Source organism: Nicotiana tabacum, chromosome 23 (genome assembly GCF_000715075.1).
Source record: "Nicotiana tabacum cultivar K326 chromosome 23, ASM71507v2, whole genome shotgun sequence".
NCBI classification, from domain to species: domain Eukaryota; kingdom Viridiplantae; phylum Streptophyta; class Magnoliopsida; order Solanales; family Solanaceae; genus Nicotiana; species Nicotiana tabacum.
The window spans coordinates 106,079,369-106,096,892 of NC_134102.1; the positions used below are offsets into that span (position 1 = coordinate 106,079,369).

At 37.2% G+C, this 17,524-nt stretch overlaps 2 non-coding genes across 2 annotated transcripts; both read right to left on the reverse strand.

The window, feature by feature from the left end:
- Nucleotides 1–13,420: 13,420 nt before the first annotated feature.
- LOC142177909 (U1 spliceosomal RNA) lies at nucleotides 13,421–13,581 on the reverse strand. Its single transcript, XR_012706440.1, has one exon. It is a non-coding gene; the product is annotated as a U1 spliceosomal RNA (small nuclear RNA).
- Nucleotides 13,582–17,094: 3,513 nt separating this feature from the next.
- Nucleotides 17,095–17,255, reverse strand: LOC142177906 (U1 spliceosomal RNA). Its single transcript, XR_012706437.1, has one exon. It is a non-coding gene; the product is annotated as a U1 spliceosomal RNA (small nuclear RNA).
- Nucleotides 17,256–17,524: the final 269 nt, after the last annotated feature.

Genomic DNA, 17,524 nt, shown 5'->3' on the forward strand with positions numbered 1-17,524 from the left:
GACTAAATTCCTATAACGATTCGACCCTCAAATCGACAAATCTAACCAAGAGGTTTTTTCAAAATTTTCCAACTTAAATTACTAATTAAGTGTTAAAAATAGTGATGGATTCGGGTAATCTAACCAAGATTGAGTTAAGAACACTTACCCCAATGTTTTTTCTTGAAGATATATCAAAAATCACCTCTGCTCAAGCTCCAAGTTGTTAAAAATGGCGAATGGGGCGAAACCCCCCTGTTTTATAACTTACGGATCTGTCCAGGTTGAACTCGATCGTGGAGTCCGATCCTGGACCTCGATCATGGGAGTTCGATCCTGGCCTCGATCATGGGGAGTCCGATCATGGGGTCCGATCATGGGCCTCGGTCATGGCCTTCGATTATGAGTTCGACCCGGGCTTCGATCGTGGCCCTCGACCGTGGGCTCGATCATAGCTTCGATAGTGGTCCTCGACTCTGGGCTCAATCATGGCTTCGATCGTGGCCCTCGATCCTGAGCCCGATCTGGGCTTCGATTTCTGGGCAGAAGCAAAATTTCCAACAGAAGGAAATTGCAGCAGCTGTTCTAGTTCAATACTTGATCCGTTAACCATCCGAAACTCACCCGAGGCCCTCGGGACCTCAACCAAATATACCAACAAGTCCTAAAACATCATACGAACTTAGTTTAATCCTCAAATCACCTCAAACAATGCTAAAACCATGAATTTCACCCCAATTTGAGCCTAATGAACTTTGAAATTTCTAATTTCTACAACCAACACCGGAACCTATCAAATCAAGTCCGATTGACCTCAAATTTTGCACCCAAGTCACAAATGACATAAAGGAGCTGCAAAATTTTTCAGAACTGGATTCCGACCCCGATATCAAAAAGGCAACTCCCCGGTCAAACTTTCAAACTTTGAATTCCTATTTTAGCCATTTCAAGCCTAATTTCACTACGGACTTTCAAAAAAAATTTCGATCACGCTCCTAAGTACAAAATAATCATACGAAGCTGTTGGAATTATTAGAATTCTATTCCGGGGTCATTTGCACATAATTCGACATCCGGTCACTATTTGAACTCAAACTTTAAATTTTTCATCAAAATTCCATATCTCGGGCTAGGGACCTCGGAATTTGGTTCCGGGCATACGCCCAAGTCCCAATTCACGATACGGACCTACCGGAACTGTCAAAACACTGATCTGAGTCCGTTTGCTCAAAATGTTATCAAAGTCAACTCAGTTATGTTTTAAACATCTAATTCACATTTTAATCCATTTTTCACCTGAAAACTTTCCGAAAATTTTTTACGGACTGCACACGCAAGTCGAGTAATGGTAAATAGTGCTTAGATCACATAATTAATCATTAAATTTAAAGATGACATTTTGGGTCATCACAGATTATGTCCTTTTATTATGAGCTATTATGCTTAAAATTATAAGGTTATTTTTGTAAACCGACATTGTATTCATAATTTTATAATAATATAGATAAAGAGAAAAATATGTAATGTTTCTAGCAAAAAAAAAAATGTAACGTTCGGTGCTGGAATTGGCTTTTATGAGGCTCTCATCCTCGACTTAGGCCTCATTTGTTTTTTTTAAAGATTAAGACGTCTGAATCTAAATACACATATGAATATCAAGATGTGTATTAAGATTAAGACATCTGAATCTGAATACACAACTGAATATTAAGATGTGTATTAAGATTTGAATACTAAATGATTAAGACTGTTTGATTTTTAACATCTGAATGTATAATATTTATCTTTATTTGAAAATTAATAAACATAAAATTCAAATGAAATACTAATTAATCTAATATTCAATCAATAAAATATATAGTTTTTTAAAATATGATAGTTGTTGGTGGTGATGGCTAATAGGTGAATGCCGACTAGAGGCGGTGGTTGGAGGTAGTTTTGGTTGATGGTGGTGGTTCAGGGTAGTAGCTAATGGTGATTGGTAATGGTGGCGATTATGATTCAAGATGGTGGTAGTGGGTGGTGATAGTTAATAATGGCAGGTGGTGGCGGTAGTTGTGATTGAGGAAGGTGGTGGTGGGTGGTGGTAGGTTATAATGATGGGTAGTGCCGGCTCTAGTTGTTGATGTTGATGGGGTAGTTAGTTGTGGTAGTTGAGGTGAATGAGTGTTGATTGTGGTTGAGAATGATGGTGGCGGCAGTGGCAGAGATGGTGGGTGGTGATAGTCAATAATGGTGGCGGCTATGTAATGATGATGGTGGTGTGGTGGTGGTGGTAGCGGCATGGTGGTAGTTGATAATGGTAGGCGATGCTGCAGTTAATAAAGAATATAGATGATAGCATCTTAATGAAATTAAGTCTCTGTTATAGATCTTAATCATACAGACCTATTCAGACCCATTAAGTGGTTGTGAAGTAAAAAAAATAAACACACTTAATGATTAAGATCTGAATAATTAAGATTCAGACTTTAAAAACAAACGCACTTAACGTTTGAGATCTGAATGATTAAGATTCAAACCTCCATTAAGTGCAAACAAATGAGGCCTTAAAGTCTCATGGATATGATGTCGTCGGCAAGATTGTTTTAAAATATACTTTCATAAACTTGTTAACCACTGTAATTATTAATTCTAGATTACTAATTCTATGAACTACCATAGAAATACCTCTCTGAAGCTCACAAAATCTAGCAGAAGTTGTTTAATTGTATCTTTACACTATATAGATAGAAATTGTAGGGAAATGACACGAGGAAATAACGATAATACTGTAATAATCTTATTTTTGAGCAGATATACGAATTGACTTGAGTCGTGCTGGCCACTATCCTAAAAACTATTTCAGCAATGTGAAATATTTTTCTAGAATTAAACAAGTCTACCTCTATTTATTTAGAGGATACAAGAATGAGCAAAATCAAATAATAAATCCAGCAGTTTCAGAAAATTGGAGAGAAGAATTAATAATAATAAGTAATGATTGTAGGAAGAAAGTAATGATTAGCAAGATGAATTCTTGGTTGAGAATTTGGGTTAGTATGATGGCTAATCCACAACCTATTTATAGGCAGTTAGGGAGGTTGCATGTATGACAAGTGTGGGGAGTTTTTTAACACTTGTCGAAATATATTAGTCCACTTGGCTTCAATATTAACAAGTGTACCTAGTCTTTCATGCATGAGGACACATGGTAGATTTGTATAGCCACTTGTCAAATCCCTTCAACACTTGGCTTTAAGGCTTCATACAAGAAGCCACATGAAAATAGATATAACACTTATAAAATAAAAAGACACATGGCTATTTTAAAATTTTGAAAATACTCCTACAATCCCCACATATTTTCAAAATTTATAGGAGAAGGATAAAAAAAATGGAAGAATTGACTTGCTGGATTTGCATGGTCCAAATGTAATGGGTCTGGTGTCTTCAGGACTATGAACTAAACTTAGACCAATAAAACTTAACTCACAGAATTATTGGTGAAATATAATATTTCTATAAACCAATAATTCTTATTGTAAGTCAGAGATTTTATCAATCACATTTTGACCCTCATAATTTTGATGTTCAACGCGGTTTTGCGCCACTAGGCCATGTACGTGCCTAGTTATTCATGAGAGCTCTAGAGACTAGGCCAAAATCTCATAGGAGCAGCCCACTCCACTCTCATATAGGTGAATTCATCAAGTGTATACTGCTTTTAAATACACCATCCATAAGGAATATGAATTCATTAAGAGTTATAACTCAGCCTCTCAATTAGTAGCAGTCAAGCACTCTCTTTTAGTACTTCAGTGCCAATATTGACTTGTTATTACCCATATGAACCTACTTCATGGGATCTCCAATCACATAGGTTGGGTTACCATCTCTATTGACAACATGTCGGCATTAACCCCATCTCTTTTGAGGTTTGAAGAATTAATTTTCTTCCCACAGGTTTAGTCAGAGGATCTGCCAAATTAACTTTTGACTTCACATAATCAATAAAAATTATTCCATCTCTCAGCAACTACTTTATGACATCATGTCTTAATTTCATGTGTCTACTTTTACAATTATAGGATTTATTCTTTGCAATAGCTATTGCCGCTTGACAATCTCAATGCCTAGACACATGAGGCAATACGTCCTTTATTAAAGGGATATTGGCTAAGAAGTTTCTTAGCCACTCAGCCTCAGAACCAGCTAACTCCAGAGCTATAAACTCTGATTCGATAGTCGATCTAGCAATGATCGTATGTTTAGCTAATTTCCACGATATTGCACCACCTCCAAGGGTGAATACATAACCATTAAAGGATTTGTGATGACCTAAAATATCATCTTTAAATTTAATAATTAATTCTATATTCTAAGACCTTGAAAAGCACTATTTATCATTCCTCGACTTGCATGCACAGTTCGTAAAATTTTTTAAAAAGTTTTTAGGTGAAAAATGGATTAAAATGTGAATTAGAGCTTTAAAACTCAACTGAGATGACTTTGGTCAACATTTTGAGCAAACGGACTTCGATCAATGTTTTGACAGTTCCGATAAGTCCGCATTGTGATTTGGGACTTGGACGTATGCCCGGAATCAAATTCTGAGGTCCCTAGCCCGAGATATGGAATTTTGATAAAAAAAATTAAAAGTTTAAGTTCAAATAGTGACAGGATGTCGAATTATGTACAAACGACCCCAGAATAGAATTTTGATGATTTCAACAGTTCCATATGATCATTTTGGACTTAAGAGCATGATCAGAATTTTATTTGGAAGTCCGTAGTGAAATTAGGCTTGAAATGGCTAAAATAGGAATTTAAGTTTGGAAGTTTAATTGGGGAGTTGACTTTTTGATATTGGGATCGGAATCCAGTTCTGAAAATTTTTACAGCTCCGTTATGTCATTTATGACTTGTGTGCAAAATTTGAGGTCAATCAGACTTGATTTGATAGATTTCGACATCGAATGTAGAAGTTGGAAATTCTAAGTTTCATTAAGCTTGAATTGGAGCATTATTCGTGATTTTAGCATTGTTTGGTGTGATTTGAGGTTTCAAATAAATTTGTATGATATTTTAGGACTTGTTGGTGTATTTGGTTGAGGTCCCGAGGGCCTCGGGTGAGTTTCAGATGATTAACGGATCAAAAATGGGACTTAAATAGTTGCTGCAAAAGCTGCTGCAAATTTTCTTCTACTGTGAAATCGAGCCTAGAAGTCGAGCCCAAAAAAAAAAAATCGAAGGCCAGAAGTCGAGCCCAGAAATCGAACCGAGGATTGAAGTCAAGGCTCGAGAGCCATAGTCGAAGGCAGGCTCGAGAGCCATGATCGAAGGCAAGGCTCGAGGGCCATGATCGAAGGCAAGCTCGAAGGCCAGTGATCGAAGACCCAGGATCGAGGGCTATGACCAAGGCCAGTGAACGAAGGCCATAAAGATCGAAGCCATGATCGATAGCCAGGATCGATGGCTGTGATCGAGCCCCAGGGCCGAGGGCCATGATCGAAGGCCATGACCGAGGTCCATGACCGAGGGCAATGACCGAGGGGGCCATGATCGAGCCCCAGGATCGAAGGTCCATGATCGAGGTCCAGCTCGGACAGATCTGTAAGTTTATAAAACTGGGGATTTCGTCCCATTTGCCATTTTTGACGAACTTGAGCTTGAGTAGAAGTGATTTTTGACAGAATTTCAAGGAAAAATATTTGGGTAAGTGATTCTAACTCGGATTTGGTCAATATACACGAATATATTATTGTTTTCACCATTTAATTAGTATATTGAGATGGAAATTTAGAATTTTTTTTAGAAATCTCATAAAGATGAATTTTTGAGATTTCTGTGTCGATTCGGAGTCGGATTTGAGTGAAACTGGTATGGTTGGACTCGTAATTGAATGGGTTGTCGGATTTTATTAGTTTCACCGGATTCCGAGACGTGGGTCCCACAGGCAAGTTTTGAGCTAATTTCGGATTTTATTGAAAAATATAGTATTTTCTTATGAAATTGATTCCTATAATTTTTGTTGACTGTATCAAATTAATTATGACTAGATACGAGTCGATCGGAGTCAGAAAATCGAAAAAAAAGCATACTACTTGGTTAAATTGGAGTAAGTCGAGGTAAGTGACTTGTCTAACCTTATGTGAGGGAAATTTTTCCTAGGATTGGTATTGAAGTGATAAATTATAATGTGTTGAAAGTCGTGTACACGAGATGATGAGTGTGTACACGGGCTAACTATGAAAGATTATGTTTTTAAATTATGTAGATCATTGTTGCGCATTAATTAAACTATTTTATTCTGATATATTCTTCATCATTGATTTAGTGTTTATATTTTAAAGTTGCTTGACTTTTTCCTGCTAATTGTTTTACCTGTTTAGTTAAAACTTGGTTTATAAACATATTATCACATAATCATTGTCTACCACTTTAGTATAAACACATTTATCCAATTCAACTGAAGAAAAACCGTCTCTCAGTAAGACTTGTTCAAATTTCTCATACCACTACTTAGGAGCTTGTTTAAGGCCATAAAGAGATTAATTAATTTACAAACTTTATTTTCTTGACCATGAATGACACAACCTTCAGGTTGAATCATATAAATTTCTTCTTCAAAATCACCATTTAAAAAAGCTATTTTGACATCCATTTGATGAATAAAAAGCTTACGGATTGAAGTTGAGGCAATTAAAACTCGAAATAGAAGAAATTCTAGTCATTGGTGCAAATGTATCAAAATAATCTATATTTTATTTTTGAGAAAATATTTTGCTATTAACCGAGTTTTATATTTATCTAAAGAACCATCAAGATTATATTTCTTTTTGAGAATCCATTTACAACCAATAGAATTTGCACCAGGAGGTTAATTTGTTAAAATCCATATTTTATTTTTTAAAATGGAGTCGATTTCAACTTTTATTGTCTCCCTAGAAATTCTAGTCTGAAGAAGATATAGCTTCAAAATAATTTGATGGTTCATTATCGACAAGAAAAGTTTAAAAATTATTTCCATAAGAAAAATATTATTTCCTAGGCCTTTTGCTCCTTCTCAGTTCCTCATTAGAGGTTATCTCATTATTTGTTTCAATATGTGTACGTGAAATTTTATCAGACGGTGGAAAAATATGTTCAAAGAACTCTGCATTCTTTGTCTCAATTATATTATTGCAGTCAAGCACATCACTTTTTAAAATAAGAAATCTATATGCAGCACTATGTTCAACATATCTAATAAGCATGCAATCTGCAGTTTTAGAACCTATTTTTCTCTTTTTAGGTTCAGAAAAAGAACTTTAGCAAGGCACCCCCACACTTTTAAATATTTCAAGTTAGGTTTATAACTCTTCTACAATTCATACGGGGTTTTGCCAGTTCTTCTATGTGGTATTCTATTTTGTAAGTGACAAGCAGATAATATAGCTTCACCCCTCAAATTATCAGGAGAATTAAAACTAACTAACATGGAGTTTATTATCTCTTTCAATGTTCTATTTTTCCTTTCAGCTACTCCATTTGACTCAGGTGAATAAGGTGGAGTTACTTCATGCTCATGGCAAGGCTGTGTGAGATGTACAGATTATTCGCGCTAGAAGTTGGAAGTTGCCTTTGTCTTTCAATATAGGTTGGATGTGCACCCTCATTTCTTCTGGCCGATCTCCAGAACAGCAAGCAAAAATTTGAACACATCTTACTAACACATTTTGTAGGTTAGATAGCAATCATGTTTCTACATTTTCTTGTCAAACAATTGACAACTTCTGAGTAGACAATTTCTTCACATCTTTCAAATGCAGTTCAAAGATGTGCTAAATCATAAGCGAAAAGGGAAGATTGACGAAGATCTTAATTATGCTGACAACATGAATATCTAAGAAACAGATAAAAAGCATGTGGACTTAGTTGACGATAAGCTAGTCAATATTAATGACCGCGCAAGAGTTAATGATGAGAGCTTGGAACAAAAGATGTATACTTTTAAATCATTGGCTAAGACCTTTGTTGGGTGTCCGTCAATGCAAGAAATGATGAAGAAAAATGTGATGGAAGCATTAGCTGATGCACAAAGCGACCAGCCCATGTATTAATGTAAAGCTAGAGAGAGGGAATCGATTACCATTGATTCCCTCACAAAAGTGTCAAACTTCTTGAATGTATCTGCTCAACAAAAGAAGCTTGTCAGGCAATCGATATGTGCAAAGGTCACAAAGTATAACATTTGATTCTTGGTATATGGACGTAAAAGAATCAATTAGTACTAATCATAGAGTGAATGGTTAAAACTCCTCTAAACAATCACCATTTTGCGAGTTTCATACCTAAATTATTTGGTGTTCACGTTACCTCATGGACTATTACTCTCTTTAGATTAAAAACTCCCTGATTGAATATGAGGTAAAACAAATTGAGATAACTTGCTGAGAGGCGCGTGAGAGCTTAAAAAAGAGTCCACCTAACCATTTCTAACATGGGTTTTGCGAATACGCAGTAGTTTAGGTATGAAGCTTGCAAAAAAGTGATAGTTTAAAGGAATTTTAACCTATTCACTCAAACTTTTATTCCACGTGTACTGCCACTTGAAACTCTTTGGAAGAGTTTTTGGAGAGTGATGTTCACATAGTAGATCATATTCCTCCAGGGTATTTTAATATGAGCTCATAGTTCAGGGGAGTTATGTGAAATACCCAATAATTTAGGTATGAAACTCTCAAAATGGTAATAATTTTTGGCGTTTTTAACCTATTCACTCTCATAGCATGTTCGTTCATGCTTCTTGTTGGCCAAACATGCTTCTTCTTTCTTCTTGTTTTTTTTTGGGTCAAAAGTGACTTTTTTTTCCTCAAAGTTAAGGTATTTGGCAAAGCCTTTAGAAGAGAAAAAAAGCTTATGATTAGAAGCATAAGTAATTTTTGAAAAGCAGAAAAAAATAACTTCTCCGTAAAAGTACTTTTTGAGAAAGATACGCTTCGAAATACTTTTTAAAAGCTTGGCATAAATATTAATTGTTGCTCAAAAGTGTTTTTCAAATTGATTAGTCAAACACAAACTACTCTCACCAAAAATACTTTTTTAAAAGGCACTTTTGAGAAAATCACTTATCAAAATAAGCTGCTTTAGAAGTACGGCCAAATACGCTATAAATCATACTTATATTTTGATTATAATATTAGGTGTGCAAGTTTTTTTGTTGATTTGTTTCTTAATGGTTTTATAGGAAACTAGTTAACTTGCTCGCGCTACGCGCGATCATATAAATTCATTCCAAATACAATATAATACCCAAAGTTAAAAATAAAACAAATAATAGGAAAGATATATACAGACACAAATAATTTTAAGATAAAGCATAAAATATAACGAAAGTTATTCCAACATTTCATTATATAAAGAGCGAAATTTCGGTGCTGGAATTGGCTTTTATGAGGCTCTCATCCTCGACTTAAAGTCGCATGGATATATGATGTCGTCGGCAAGATTGTTTTAACCACTGTAATTATTAATTCTAGATTACTAATTCTATGAACTACCATAGAAATATTACCTCTCTGAAGCTCATAAAATCTAGCAAAAGTTGTTTAATTGTATCTTTACACTCTATAGATAGAAATTGTAGGGAAATGACATGAGGAAATAACAATAATACTGTAATAATATTATTTGTGAGCAGATACACGAATTGGCTTGAGTCGTGCTGGCCACTGTCCTAAAAACTATTTCAGCAATGTGAAATGTTTCTCCAGAATTAAACAAGTCTACCTCTATTTATTTAGAGGATACAAGAATGAGCAAAATCAAATAATAAATCCAGCATGTTCAGAAAATTGGAGAGAAGAATTAATAATAATAGGTAATGATTGTAGGAAGAAAGTAATGATTAGCAAGATGAATTCTTGGTTGAGAATTTAGGTTAGTATGATGGCTAATCCACAACCTATTTATAGGCAATTAGGGAGGTTGCATGTATGATAAGTGTGTACAAAAATCGTGTACTAGTCTTCACTCTTCATAGTTAACCATATATTTGATGTGTAATGTGTCTTATTGACATCATAGTTTAATGAAAAGCATTTTCTCCGAGTAGAATTTCACCATACCCATGAACAAGACATAGAGTTGGGTTGTGTCATAACTGTTTGGTCCAAAAAAAAAAAACATGAGATTCTCTCGAAGACGAGAATAATGGGAAGGAAAAGGCTAAAATTAATTATAATAAATTTAAAAAATAAATAAATTCAGCAGTAGACCAGGTATTTCCATTGTCACGACCCAAAACCTAACCCGTCGTGATGGCGCCTATCTCAATACTAGACAAGCCGACAATCTCAATAAACCACATATCTTTTAAATTTGAAAACATAATGATTAAATTCAGCAGAAGAAATCTCACAAGTACAAATATAAATACTCCCAAAATCTGGTGTCACTGAGTACATAAGCATCTAATATGAATACAAGTCTGGAAAATACGGTCTATAATAGTCTGAGACCAAATACAGTAAACAAGGAGATAGAGAAGGAGAGACAAGGTCTGCGGAACACGGCAGCTACCTCAGAATCTCCTGAAGATCAACTGCGCGAAATGATTAACACCCGCTATATCCGAGAACACCTGGATCTGCACACGAAGTGCAGGGTATAGTGTGAGTACAGCCAACTCAGCAAGTAACAATAATAACTAAGGAACTGAAGATAATGACGAGCTACACAGTTATAGTTCACTTTCAGTAATTCCAGCAAAGAATAGACATGCTTTCAAATCCGGCAGTTTAAGTCAAATCAATTTTATACAGTTCAATTTCATATAATCCGGATATAAAATCTTTCAGAGATTTCACAACAATGACAGATAGCAACCAAGTGCAACAACAAATGCAAAACAAGTACAGCCTCTCATGCAACAGTCACTCAACTCATCACAACAGCTCAACCACTCGGCTCTCAGCCCTCAGCACTCACACTCAATGGGTACTCGCGCTCACTAGGGGTATGTACAGACTCCGGAGGGGCTCCTACAGCCCAAGCGCTATAATCTGCACGACCAACTCACGTGCTGCACGACCAACTCACGTGCTGCACGGACAACTCACGTGCCATAGTATCAATATCTGGATCCGCACGAACAACTCACGTGCTGCACGGACAACTCACTTGCTATAGTATCAATATCTGGATCCGCACGGCCAATTCACGTGCTGCACGGACAACTCACGTGCTATAGTATCAATATCTGGATCCGCACGGCCAACTCACGTGCTATAGTATCAATATCTCACAATCAGGCTCTCGGCCTCACTCAATAATAAATCTTTCCAGTCTCTCGGGCTCTCAATAATCATGAAATCAGCCCAAACAACAATGATATGATGCATCAATAATGAACAATAGAGACTGAGATAAAATAAATAAGTAAACTGTGACTGAGTACCAAACAACAATTTAGCAGATAATTCAACATGTACACGACCTCTGTGGGTCCCAACAGTACCAACATATAGCCTAAACATGGTTTCTAACATGCCTTACAGTCAAAGTTCCACAACATATAGAGAGCATATAGCTAACAATAAATTATTTTAACTTTACAGTTTCCCGGGACGGACCAAGTCATAATCCCCTCAGTGCACGCCCACACGCCCATCACCTAACATGTGCGTCACCTCCAAAATAATCACATGATACTAAAATCCGGGGTTTCATACCCTCAGCACAAGATTTATCACTCTTACTTACTTCAAACCGCGTAATTCTTTATTCCGCTATGCCCTTACCACGAGAATTGGTCTCCAAAAGCCTCGAATCTAGTCACAAATAATTTATTTCAGTCAATAAAATTTATTGGAATTAATTCCATAAGAAAATACTAATTTTCCATAAAAATTCGAAATTTAGCTCCAAAAATTGCCCATGGGGCCCACATCTCGGAACTCGACAAAAGTTACAAAATATGAACCCCCATTCTACCACGAGTCTAACCATACCAAAATTACTAAATTCTGAAAAAAATTCGGCCCTCAAATCCTCAAATTTATCCAAGAGGGTTTTCAAACTTTTCCATTTTAATTCACCAATTAAATGATAAAAACAACCATGGATTCGGGTAATTTAACCAATATTGAGTTAAGAATACTTACCTCATTTTTTCCTCTGAAAATCTCCCAAAAATCGCCTCAATCCAAGCTCCAAATCGTTAAAAATGAATTTTCTGAACTTAAACTTTCGGTCCAGACCTCTCTTCTTCGCGAACGCGACAGGTCCCTCGCGTTCGCGAAGCACAACTCGACTGCCCACAATTTAACCCTTCGCGAACGCGACCGAGGCTTCGCGAACGCGAAGCTTTACCAATTTAGACCTTCGCGAACGCGACCACCACCTCGCGAATGCGTAGAACAAGGACCTGGGGTTCCCAATAGTCTCACTCCTCTTCGCGAACGCGACACCACTCACGCGTTCACGATGCACACACAGACCATACCTTCGCGTTTGCGTCCTCCCCTTCACGAACGCGAAGAACAAAACCTCACACTCAGAAAACACTCTTCGCGAACGCGAAGGCCCACTCGCGAACGCGAAAGAGAAAATAAAAAAAATGCAGCAACAAATATCAGCAATCTCACCAAGGCCAAAAATGACCCGTTAACCCCTCCGGAACTCACCCGAGCCCCCCGGGACCTCAACCAAACATACCATCAAGTCCTAAAACACCATACGAATTTAGTCGGACCCTTAAATCACCTCAAACAACGCTAAAACTATGGATTACACCCCCAATTCAAACCTAATGAACTTTGAAATTTTAAGTTTCTACAAATGACTCCGGAACCTATCAAATCACATCCGATTGACCTCAAATTTTACACACAAGTCATAAATGATATAACGGAGGTATTTCAATTTTCAGAATCGGATTCTGACCCCGATATCAGAAAGTCAACCTCCCGGTCAAACTTTCCAAAATTTTAACTTTCGGCATTTCAAGCTTAATTCCACTACGGACCTCCAAATAATTTCCGGACACGCTCCTATATTCAAAATCACCATACGGAGCTATTGAAATCATCAAAATGCAAATCCGAGCTTGTTTACACATAAGTCTACATACGGTAACTTTTCTAACTTAAAATTTTTAATTATGAGACTAAAGCATAAATTGATCAGTAAATGGAAAAATGAGATTATAATATTCAAAATGACCAGTCGGGTCGTTACATCCATCCCCAGTCCTCACACCCAAATATACAAAGGCAAACAACTACTACAACAACTAGAGTTATTTATGTCATGCGAAATCTAAATTAACAAATTGGAGTTCCACAGAAACTTTCTCATTTATCTAACAAGTACAATAAAATTACAAATATTGGCATAGATTTGTAAGGGGAACTCAACGAATTCACAACTACACAATAGTCATGCCTTGAGTGGAAAACTTTTGTTGAAGACTTGGGTAGGGGCCGCGCGAGCGCAGGCCCCCGCTGCCACAAATTATGACGTAGGCTCGACCACTTGGGCCGACCTTAGGTGGGCACCCCTCCAAAGTGCAATGGAGGTCACCAACCTAGGCCATGGGTCTTGTTGATCGCCCATTGACCCCGTCCAGCAAGGGGCTGTTATAATTTTCAGCAAGACCTCTCAATTGTGAATTGGATAAGCAGTCTTTAGATCCTAGTGTTTACTACTACAATGAAAAATGTCGTCTTGTAGTACAAACTCTGTTCTTTTAAGTCCTCTATCTGCCAGTTTACTAACCAGTTTGGTGTAGCTGTAGAAGTGATTGTCTTATAATTGGGTTGAAAAGTCAAAAGATGGGTTGTTTTAGTAAAAAGATCTACTTATTTTGTACCACTAAGAAATTTGTTTTAGCTACATTAGCTTTTCCAAGTTCTGATTAAGACAAAAGTATTTAGCTTTCGATCCCCAGATGTAATAAGCTATTCTGATTATGATATTCTGCTTCTATCTTATCCTTTTGATAATTTCTCAAAGTTGTCATTTTTAAACCATGTAAAATTGACTGATTATCATGTTTGTTTAAGTCAGCACTAGTCTTCATAGTCCACCACTCAACCACTTATTAGATGCGCAATGTTCTGTATTATCACTAGTAAAAGGCAAAAGAATAGTCAGCTCTCTGCTCATCGCAAGGCTGTGTGGGATGTACATATTATTCGCGCTAGAAGTTGGATGTTGCCTTTGTCTTTCAATATAGGTTGGATGTACACCGGGAGGAATTGGATCTCGTCTGTTTGCATTATTCGAAGCCCCCGATAGTGCCTGCTTTAGCTCCGTCATAACCTTATCCTGCCGTGTGAGATAGCCTAGAATGATCGCATGTTACTCTTGCAGGACCCTCACCACAACCACGACATGCTCCTCATCAGCATCATCGGGAGTTGTCTCCCGAACCTGTCGAGGGTACTGCCTGTCAGGCACCGACGTGGCGTCATTCCCCTCATTGCGGGTGTCACTGATTGAATCCTCGAAATGAGGCTGATCCCCTTGAATTTTAGGGTTGTGCGTGTTGTTAACAGTGTTATCTGCCTTTTTGTGATTTTTTCTAAGACAAAATAATCAAATCACGTTAGTAAAAAAAGGCAAGGATCAATTTAATTGCACAACTGTCTAGGCCCCACAGTGGACGCCAAACTGTTTACCCGTAAAACGGTACAGTTGAATTTATACGTGATTTCTAGACAAGTGAACTAATTTGATCCTAAAATAATATAATAATTGAAGAAATGTACAATACTTAACCTTAAAATGTAGATAAAACAGCAGAGATGACAGTTCAGGGAATAAGGTTTCCAGGCACAACAATGATGAGATCAAAAAGCGGGAAAGTAAGATTGTATTAAATTTTGTATAGAATGTAGCGTAAGTTTAGCCAGAAAATTCGTGTCCTTTACAATGATAACCGGGCTCACTATTTATAGCTGTGTCTAGGGAAGGAGGTCCTAGTATCGCGCCCTTCTTTAATGTCAATTATGAGGGTCATTGATGAAGATGTAACAGTGAACCTAAATGCCAAATTCTCTGTAATGGGTCGTCACTCTTAATGCTGCAGAATATTTCTTATTAAATGCTACCGGGCGCAGAGCATTTAATATACCTTTATGAACGTTATCCCTTCCGGTGACAAGCGAAATAACTATGTTCGGTCTTCGGCCATCCCCGTCTTGGGTTCCACGTGTCTTTCCTTTAGATGACCACGTGTCATACATATTTCACCCTATACAATCACGGCCCAGAAGAATTCCATGAGGAGTCTTTGCTTTCTGAATGGTATGAGAAAGTTTTCTCAAAATTAACAAAATTGAGCCACTTGCTAAAGAATGTGGACTTAGTTGATGGTAAGCTAGTCAATGTTAATGACCGCGCGAGTTAATGATGAGAGCTTGGAACAAAAGATGTATACTTTTAAATCATTGGCTAGGACCTTTGTTGGGTGTCCGTCAATGCAAGAAAGGATGAAGAAGAATGTGATGGAAGCATTAGCTGATTCACAATACGACCAGCCCGTGTATTTCAGTAAAGCTAGCGAGAGGAAATCGATTACCATTGATTCCCTCACAAAAGTGTCAAACTTCTTGAATGCGTCTGCTCAACAAAAGAAGCTTGTCAGGCAATCAGTATGTGCACAGGTCACAAAGTACCCGATATGGACAGGGCACTCGGGGAGATATTAACTCGACTGAAATTTGAGATAGATTTTCTAAATAGTAGGTGTCCGAGTAAAGAAATTAAAATGGCGCAGCAAATAGTTGCAACTTGTCAAAAGTTTTTAGAAAGTGCCACTTCTTATGACCCTGAATCCACTTCATGGATGCGCCTTGCACCTGCCAAAGGCGCGGAGTCACCCACTTCTAACAAGTGGGAAGATGTTCTTGAAATGTTTCTCGACATTATTAATTGCTTGAGTGAAGAGACAAAATTAACTTTGGAGGTTAAGAAGCTTGAGGTCATGAAAGAAGGGCTTTATCAGATTAGGGATGTTCTGATAGACAAAAGTATTGGATATAAGGAAACTCGCCACCAGGAGAGTTTAGTGCACAAGAAGTTGAGTAAAACATTGGGACAGGAAGTTAGTTATGATGGGGAAACTTTATTGTCTTGAGTTACAACACAATCATCAATTCATCTGTTTTGTTGCAGATGGTCTAGTCAGATGGGAAAAAGTACGGCGCCAGAATTTTAAAGCCTCTCATTCCTATCGCCAAAATTATAGCAAGTTATGCTGATCGTCAGAATTTCTAGTCAAATCCTGGCCACAATCAATGGTAGGATATGATCGTGATGGATGTCATAGTGTCTTACCTATGTAAATAGTGAGTGCTAAAATTATCTTGTTTCAAATCAATGCTGGTTTTCATCGTCCAACAGTAAACTAAACCATTTATTTGACTCGATGTCTGCTATTGATATCAATATTCTTGAAGAACGGCATTCTGCTATGTGGAAACTCAACCTAAGTATAAACAGAACTGAACGGTAAACGGCTTTTGTATTGTCATATTTGATCAGAAAATTTGAAATATGAAAATTTTGAAAGCAGTGGAACTGCACTCCACCATCTGAATATACTCGGCCACTTATTAACTCTTTCTGAGTTACATTATTAATAACAAATCTCTCAAATATGGTTTTATTTTAAGATTGTAGCTAATTACATTCTAATAATTCAGTATGAGTTCTGACTTTTTTTTGTTACAACATCACAATTTGGAGCAGATAGATTTACTATAATTCCCCATCCCCAAGTAGAATTGTGTGAAATTAGACATCATATCCAATACTCTCTTATTCAGGGGGAAAGTACTCTTATTTTTGAAATGTTACAAAAAATCAGCACTGCCCATTTAACTAATACTAACTTTTATCTTACTGAAGCTGGAATCGAGAATAAATAAACATTCTACTTTCTAGAACGAGTAAAATAATGAATTAATTGAGGTAATACATTTGCTCACATTATATCAGAAAAATAAAACATAATTACAGCCTCTTCATTTCCCTTAGCCAATCTGATGTAATGCCCAATGCGAAAAAACGTAGATGGCTCAACTCTGGGCCATTCAACATAATAGTAGTAGCTTGAGCAAAAAAAGTTTGTTTAAGAATTGGGTAGGGGCCGCGCGAACACAGGCTCCCGCTGCCACAAATTATGACATAGGCTCGACCACTTGGGCCGACCTTAGGCGGGCACCCCTCCAAAGTGCAATGGAGGTCACCAACCTAGGCCATGGCTCTTATTGATCGCCCATTGACCCCGTCCAGGTAAGTATGTTCCCTTGATGCTCCTCCCTATGATTTTATATCCCTCCAGCTCTTGGTTTTCCTTTGTGTTAGCCGATATGGGACATCTTGTGCCTAAGCTATCTTCTCTTTGAATAGGATAAGCAGTGTTTAGATCCTAGTGATACAAACTCAGTTCTTTTAAGTCCTCTATTGCCAGTATACTAACCAGTTTGGTGTAGCTATGGAGAAGTGAGCGTCTTATCATTGGGTTCACAGTTCTCTCTTTTGACATAAAAATTAAGGTACTTACATCAAT